This window comes from Rattus rattus, chromosome 11 (assembly GCF_011064425.1).
Source record: "Rattus rattus isolate New Zealand chromosome 11, Rrattus_CSIRO_v1, whole genome shotgun sequence".
NCBI lineage: Eukaryota > Metazoa > Chordata > Mammalia > Rodentia > Muridae > Rattus > Rattus rattus.
Genome location: NC_046164.1, coordinates 93,845,086 through 93,854,037, shown reverse-complemented (window position 1 = coordinate 93,854,037; position 8,952 = coordinate 93,845,086). Strand labels below are relative to the sequence as shown.

General features: G+C 41.8%; 1 pseudogene; it reads left to right on the top strand.

Moving 5' to 3' along the window:
* Positions 1 to 2,927: 2,927 nt before the first annotated feature.
* Positions 2,928 to 3,371, top strand: LOC116912806 (annotated as a pseudogene).
* Positions 3,372 to 8,952: the final 5,581 nt, after the last annotated feature.

Sequence of the window (8,952 nt, the reverse complement as noted above, 5' to 3'; positions counted from 1 at the left end):
TTATTTTTTCCATTTTTTGATTTTTATATTTTTTACTATTTTCCCCTTTTGCTTTCCTTGGTCTTATTTTGACTGTGCACCCTAGATCTCACATAACCCAAGCACTGTGGTCACAGATGTGTTCCACACACCCAACCCTCTAGGTTTAAGGTGAAAACTGAGGTTTCTGAAGAGTTACTTTCTTTTCTAACACTATGATGTTGATGTAATAACACTTGTATTTGCACCTCACAATTTTAATATGGTGTATTTTATTTTTTTAATTAAAGTATTTTCCAATTTCCTTTGAGACTTCCTCTTTGCCCTGAGAACTACTTAGAAGTGTATTGTTTTCCACTGTTTGGAGATTCTTCTCTTTGCTTTCTTTTACTAATTTCCAATGTAATTCTAATATGCTAGTTAAACATAATTTGCATTATTTTCAACCTTTTAAAAAAATTATCCAGGAAGCAGCCTATCTTAGGAATTTTCAGTATGCACTTGCAATGACTATTTTGCTGTTGTTGGGTGGAAGTCAAATCTAGTTGATGGTAATGTTGAGTTCTTCAGTGTTTATATATAATCTGGACATTATCATTATCTCTGACTATTGTGTTATCTATTATCTTCAGAGAAGTACAGATGTCTGCAGCTGCAAGTGCCAATTTATTCTTCTGCTTCCCAAAGACCAACAACTTTCATGCTAGTTCTGTTGTTAAACGTATACAGTCACAATTTAAAATTTTTAAATTACATTTATGTTTTGTATGTATTTATGTATTGTGTATGGGTGTTTGTGCCATGGCATACATATGGAAATCAAAAGACAACTTTCTGGGTCTGGGGATGGAACTTGGGTTGTCAGGATTGGCAGCAGGTACCTTCAGCCCTTTAAATTATCTTCCCACACAACAATCTTTTCTTTTCTTGTTTTTTGTTTGTTTGTTTGTTTGTTTCTCTCTCCTCAGAAGTCCTTGTTTGAAATTCATATAGTCATTGATTTTTTTCATGAACATTTGCTTATTACATGTTTTCCTATTCAATTTCTATGTTATAGTTTATAGGGCCAGAAAGCCATGCAACTGGGGGAGTCAGTCTGGAGCAAGAGTGAGGTTGGGGCACATTTAAGCCCTGAAAATCTGCTCACAGGCAATGGAGGTTGGGACTGAAAATACTTGTAGCGTATATTTTATTAGACAGTAGTAGATGGCTTTTTGTTTTGTTTTGTTTAAGATTTATTTATTTAATGTATATGGGAACACTGTCGCTGTCTTCAGACACACCAAAAGAGGGCATCAGATCCCATTATAGATGGCTGTGAGCTACCATGTGGATGCTGGTATTTGAACTCAGGACCTCTGGAAGAGCAGTCAGTGCTCTTAACCACTGAGCCATGTCATGTCATGGGGTATTTAGTTGACACACTAACATGAATTATATGTTACTGAGGTCAGTTGCACGGCAACTTAGTATTATTGATATATTTAGGCTAATGTCAACAATTTAACCATTTGTGTTTTGGTTTGAATATACTCATTCCTGTGTCTCCTGTCTTGCCTTCTGTGCTTTGAGCTTCTGAGTATTTACTGCATCTGTTGAAATTTTACTATCAGCTGAATGTGAAACCTCATCCCCCATATAGACCTTCTAAGCATGCAACATCTCTAGTCATCAAAACCCTATCAGACAATGCTGGTTTTTGCTTTCAAGAGAATTGTCTGAATTTACCATGTTTCCACCACTGTTTTCCCTTCCTCCATAATGTTCTATTTTCTCACAGTAGCCTTCCTCCTTTGCTTAGGATTTAATGGAGTAATTTTCAAAGCACAACTTCTAGTAACAGTCTCTTCCCATTCTCATGGGGGTATTTCTTCACCTCAATCCTGAAGGATGGCTTTTTGTTTTGTTTTGTTTTGTTTATTTATTTAATGTATATGGGAACACTGTAGCTGTCTTCAGACACACCAGAAGAGGGCATCAGATCCCATTACAGATGGTTGTGAGCCACCATGTGGATGCTGGGAATTGAACTCAGGATCTCTGGAAGAACAGTCAGTGCTCTTAACCACTGAGCCATCTCTCCAGTCCCTGAAGGACGTTTTTCATTGCATGTAGAATTCTGGAGCGAGGTGGGTCTTTTCTTTCCTTCCTTCCTTCCTTCCTTCCTTCCTTCCTTCCTTCCTTCCTCTTCTTCCTCCTCTTCCTCTTCCTACCTCTCCCTCCTCCTCCTCCTCCCTCCCCCCCCACTTTAAAAAATATTTGCTGCTTCCTGCTTTCATAATTTCTTAAGGAAAAAAACTTAAGGTTTAGTGGGTCATCTCTCCACCTCCTCTTACATCTGATTGGCTCAGACTGGGTTTTGGCTTTTGGCCAGGGAAGCACCAGGCAGTGAGTTGTTTAGAAGTGGCACTTCACATGACAAGAGTAATAGACTGTCTGATTAGGCAAGCAGATTAGAACTGATCTCTAAATACATAAAACTCAGTCCCTAGAACTCTGTAACTAGATAGCTGCTACAAAGCAGGCACACACACACAAACACACACACACACACACACACACACACACACACGCACACACACACAAAATAAAATGTCCATCACAAAATTCAACTAACATAGCACTAGAAACACTCAACACTTAAAAAGCTGAAATCCCAGATGAATTAGATAACTTTGTAGCCCCAACTGAGAAAACAGATATTCTAGTGCTGGTCATGTAGCTCAGCGGCAGAGCTCCTATCCAGGTGAGGCCTTATCTAGGGTGAACCGTTATACAGGTGAGCCCTTATCTAGGGTGAGTTGTTATACAAGTGAGCCCTTATCCAGAGTGAGCCGTTATACAGGTGAGCCCTTATCCAGGGTGTAGATGGCCTTGCATTCAACTTCTAATGCCACTCATCACTCTTTCACACAAAGAAATAAAATACAGGCTTTTCTGCCACCGCCATGCCATCCAGACTGAGGAAGACCTGGAAACTCCGGGGTCACGTGAAACACGGCCACGTCGCATCGGTAAGCACCGCAAGCACCCAGGAGGCTGTGGAGATGCTGGAGGCAAGCATCACCACAGGAATAAACTTTGACCAATACCATCCAGGTCACTTCGGGAAAGTTAGTATGAGGCATTACCACTTGAAGAGGAACCAGAGCTTCTGCCCAACTGTCAACCTGGATAAATCATGGGCGTGGGTCAGCGAGCAGACACGGGTCAATGCAGCAAAAAACAAGACTGGAGTTGCTCCCATCATTGATGTGCGATCAGGCTACCACAGCGTTCTGGGGAAGGGGAGGCTCCCTAAGCAACCTGTCATCGTGAAGGCCGAAGTCTTCAGCAGAAGAGTTGAGGAGAAGATAAAGGGTGTTAGAGGTGCCTGTGTTCTGGTGGCTTAAAGACACTTCAGAGGTTAATTAAATGCTAACATTTTCAAATAAATAAAAAATAAAATACAGAAAAAACTATTAGGAGTAAACTGTCCTAGCTATTGTAAAGTGTGTTCATTGACATTTGTGCTAATATGTTCATTGATGGTCATAAGCTAGTGCCTAGTACTTCCCTTTACTATCCATGTATAACCCGTGAGATATGAGACTAGGCTCGCACAAACTCACACAGTGATGGTCACAGTCCCATTTACTATTACTTTGTTCTATTTGAAGGAGGGCAGTAAGTCTTTTAGTCAAAGCAATTTAAGATACTCCCCTCTGAGACTATGGTCTTTATGTGTTGTTGCACTGAGGTCTACTGGCTCATAGTTGGTGTGGTCTCTTTGTGTCTCCTACATATTCCTATTATTATGGTTTTGTTTTATGTTTTCAAGACAGCGTTTCTCTGTTTAGCCTTAGCTGTCCTGGAACTCGATCTGTGAGACAATTTAGCCTCAAACTCAAGGACTCCTCCTGCCTCTGCCTCCCTAGTGCTGGGATTAAAGGCATGTGCCACCACTGCTTGGCTATTACTATGGTTGATTTTAAACACAACTTGCCACAAATTACAAATTGCACACCTGAGCAGGGAGCCTCACCTTTGCCGGCTTGGCCTCTCTCTTGCCACAAGCTGGTATGTTCTGTTGTTTTGAGTACTGACAGTAGAACCAGTATTCCCAAGCTTTCACTGTGGAGTAGGGAGCAGTGGCCATCCATGCTCCTGGCACCAGACTGGAATTACTGAGGCTGACCTCATGGACTAAGCGCCATCAGTCATTCCACCCCTGCCCATCCCCCAGTGAGAGACAGCTATTCTGGGACGGCTTTGACTGTTGAAGCATGTGTTGTAGCATGAATGAGGAGCGAATTTGTGGCTTAAGTCCCTTGGATTTGGCAGGCATTTCTTACTACAGAATCAGCATCCTGTCCTGATGGATGCCTTACTACAACCCTGCCCTCGGTAACTCAGGTCAAGAACATCAGAAAGAGGCCGGTATGCAGCACATTCCTCTATTCTCACTATTTGGGAGGCTGAAGTGGAAGGACCCTGACTTCAAGGCCAGCCTGGGCGATACCTGGACTTAAAAAAAAGATGCTAGACACAGTTTAATCAGCATAGAGACTCAAAGATTTTCCTGTTGTCTTAAAACACCTAGACATTCTAAAAGAGGTTCTGGGCTGGAGAAATGGCTCAACAGTTACAAATATTTGTACAAGTGAGAAAATTACTCTGAAAGGGCAATCGTGTTTCTCCCCCCAACACTAAATAACTCTAAATTTGGACATAACTAGTTGCTAGATAGAAATTCAGAAACTTGACATGAACTAAGCTTAGACCTCGTTAGTATTATAAACACTGACATCTAGATTTCATTTGTCTGGTTAGATTTCTTTGACAGGGTCTTGCTACATAGCCTTGGCTGCCTGGAACTTATATATAAACCTGGCTATGTTTGCCTTTGGGAAGTCACCCTCCCACCCTGCCCCCATCTCCTGAGCCCCTGTGCTTAGTGAAACAATAGAACTCTTTCTGACTGTGGAAAGTCAGAGAGAAAAATGTGAAGAAAATTTAGTTGCTAGTGAGAGAACCAAGGGAAAATGCCCCACAGATAAGTCAAGACCAGGATGGTCTTGTGTTAAAGGTGGAATGACACCAGTGTTTCCTAATTTTGTGGCTGAGTATTTAAAATAATCTGGTTTTAGAGATGGATTCTGTGACATTTTTCTCCATGAGACATGGCAGTGATTTGATTCCTGTCCTAGGATTTATGTTGGAACATCATCTCTTTCTTACTCATGTTACCTTTAATAAAGCATCATTGTTTTAGGAGAACGTGGACAAGTCTACAATGCTAACACATGTGGTAATCTCCACCTGTCTGGGGAGGGAGGGTCTTTTCAAAATTGCCTCACTGATGCCTGAATGCCAAACCAGAAAGTATTTTTTTCTACCAGATATACCTATGTAGTAGGCACAGTCAGCAAGCTCATCTCTATACAGTCCTACAAAAGTTATGTGAATATGATGTCTCTTGTCCCAGTGCTAACCAGGCCCGACTTGCTTTAGATTCTAAGATCAGACAAGATCAGTGCATTCAGAGTGGTACAGCCATAGCCTGGTCTCTCAACAGTAATGCACTTACTGTATTGTACTCCCCCTTCTGGTGACGTGAGGTGACATGAGGCCAATGTGAAGAGATCAAATGAGGTGAATGACTAAGCACTTGTCAAGAACTGTGGCAATCACTTTGTAGTTCAAGGTGACAGCAAAACTAGCACAAATCTATTTCCTTCTTTACAATTTGTTGTTTTCCAGCCTAGACTGGAATTTGCTATCTACCTCCACTTCTCAAGTACTGTGATGTCCTGCACAAGCCAAGCCTTCTTTAGAGTTTCAGATAAAAATTTGTATACCTTAGTAACTTTGGCACTCAGCATTTTTTCTCTCCTTACAGAGTCAACAGTTTTTACCTTATCAGTTCAAGGAAGCACTTCATGGCTTCTCGTTGGCATATTCAAATTGTCAGAATCACCACTCACAAATGCTCTGGCCACTGTTAAACACAAGCACTAAGACACTCTGACAGTTGATCTGATAACCAAGATATGATGAGACTAGGCAAACCTAAGCCCTCATTTCACTAGTTCTCAGTGGACTTTAAATCAGATGTAAAGGCACACAGCACACCCCTGTCATTCTAGCATTCTGTAGGCAGAGCCAAGGGGACTGCAAGTTTCAGGATAGCCTGTGCTACATAGTGAATCCTTGTCTGGGGAAAAAAAAATCACTAGTTTTAAGATGGCAAACATTGTAGCTGGGGCTGGGAGGTAGGTAAATGGCCCAGTTGAGTAACAGTTTGCTGACTAAGGGGAAACAGCATCTGCATCTTGGAAACGCTGGATTAAGGGATGATTCACAACATGTAAAGGATGGGGCAGAAGGCAGGAGACTGTCATGCTCTGCAGAATGATGCATAATTTACAACTCACCAACCACTTATTTCTGGAACTTTCAATTTAGCATTTCATGCTGCGGGTGAACGTGAGAAATGAAGCCATAGATAGTGAAGTGTAGATGAGGGTGCTGTGTGCAGAGAACACTTCATCCTTCCGGAAAAGGACACAGTCACTCTGCAAGCAAACTCGGAGTCCTTAGGCTGCTGCCTCTTCTATGAGGGACAAGGAGGTGTTCCTCTGGTTTCCAGAAGGCAGGGGGCCTACAGAGAGCTGTGAGGCCTATATAGGGGCCTGCATAAGCTACCTGATTGTGTAGGCAGTTTAAAGACAGTACAGGATGAATAAATGCGGGGCCCAGGCCACTTTGTCAGAGTAGTAAAAATGTCACCTTGAGGTGTGGAGTCCAAGGCCCTTGTGTAGAGGAGTTCTTCTCTAGCTGTGCTCTGGGTTACTGAGTCAATAGGAGAAAGGTTGGTCTCACCAGTCAGTATACAGACTTGACTTTGTTCAGTTTCTGTTTTTGTTTAAAAAACCCAGGCCCTCTCATTTAACTTCCCCAACAAATATATCTTCTTTCTCACAGAACTGGGGTGACTTGAACTCAGAGATCTAACCTGTCTGTTCAGATCAGACCACTGACCTTTTCTTCCACGACTCCCACTGAGGTGGTAGCTTCACTTCCTGAGCTTTTGTGTTTTTATCCCCACTTCACTCTGAAGTCCAGGGAAATCAACATGTGGCCTTGCACACAGAGATTTTATTTTGGTACAGTATCTAAGTTGCCCAACTGGTCTTGAGTTTGTCATCCTTTTGCCTCAATCCCCAGAACAGTTGGGGAACACAGGACACCAGCCTGAATCTTCTACTCTGACAGCCCTCTTCCACTCCCCTCAGAGCTGTCTTTCCCAGTAAGACTGCATTAACATAGCTTACCCACTGCTGCCTTTTGGGCCTGACAGCTTTTGCATTTTCTCAGTTTAAACAGCTTTCACAGGGAACAAACCCATGTTGAGTGTTGAACCAAAATCTCCTTTGAGGTGTAGTTGCTCTTTAAGTTGAGAATTTGGGTTGGTGACATGGGTCAGCAAGTGTTTGCCACCAAGCTTCACAAATGACCAGAGTCCAAAGTTCCGGACACGCATGGTGGAAGATCAAAACCAACCCCTTAAAACTGTCCCTCTGATGTACACACATATACATGTAGACACATGAATGGTGTAACATCTTAAAAATCAATGATGGGACTATAGACTATTAATATGAAAAAATGTTCATAATATATTCCTTTCTTTTCAATATCTTTGGTTTTCCTGACTGAAAAGGAAAACATATATTTTAGGGCTTGGTTTTTTTTTTTTTTTTGCAAAAAGTAACACACGTGGTTACATGTTTGATGGTAATCCAATTCATAACTAAGTAATCCCCTCAAACTCCTAACCTCTAAACAGAGAGGCTTCTGTTCCTCTATCAAGTGCCCTGGTTGCTGATTCCATACTCATCACCATGATAGAGAACACGGGCTAACACTGAGATATTAACAGGCGTTAACTCTGGGCAGAGGAATTCATGACTTCTTACCGAATGCATTCTCATGTTTCTGTTACAAACTCCAGGAGTTGCTGCTCTCACTCCATGTGAAACCCAGAGTCTGAACGGAGGTGGTAAAGCTTACCTGCAGGGTCTTGTCCCACTAGGCAACCTCACACACCACTCTCTAACATTTCTAACTAAACATACTATTTTAATTTTTGAACAATTTTAGGGGGGAAAAAAACCTCATAATCTAAAGACCCATGTGTGTGTGTGTGTGTGTGTGTGTGTGAGCACGTGCCCTGGAGCTAGTCTCACAGCAGCTGTGAGCTGCTCTACATGGACGCTGGGAACCACAGTGGTTCTCTGTAGGAGCAAGAATACTCCTAACCACTGAGCCATCTCTCCAGCCCTCAAAACAACCTCATAGTCTGAAATGTAAAGATTCATACTAGTCCAACTTGATTGTGGAAACTTTCATTTAAAAACTCAAGAAGTAGTTAAAGGTTATGATGTTTACAAATAAAAGCTCTTAAAATTCTGTTACTGGGAGTTGGGGATTTAGCTCAGTGGTAGAGCGCTTGCCTAGCAACCGCAAGGCCCTGGGTTTGGTCCCCAGCTCCGAAAGAAAAGGGAAAAAAAAATTCTGTTACTGCTAATGGGTAACTACAATTTAAGTATAAAGTTTTTTATCAGTTATATAATTTTATGTTCAAGTAGACAAGGAAATACGCCATAATCAATAAATAATCAATAAATGGGCATCCTCCCGATTTTTCCCTTTGCCTATTATTTACCGGGTTGGTCTGAAAATGTCTGACCTGGAAGTCTTATGTGGCTTTCTGGCCTTCCAAAGTTTTATTCTCCCCAAATTTCGTGATTCTTGTCTGCTCTGTGAAATTATAAACAACATGGTTGTATGTCAAACTAACCACTCAATCCCTATGAAGTGTTTTAGTCCAAACAGTGCGTTTACATCGTTTTACTTCAGTTTTCCTTCAGCTGGGGATTAAAGACTGAGCCTTTAACGTGGCTAGAGACAGCTGTGTCTTAGCTAACT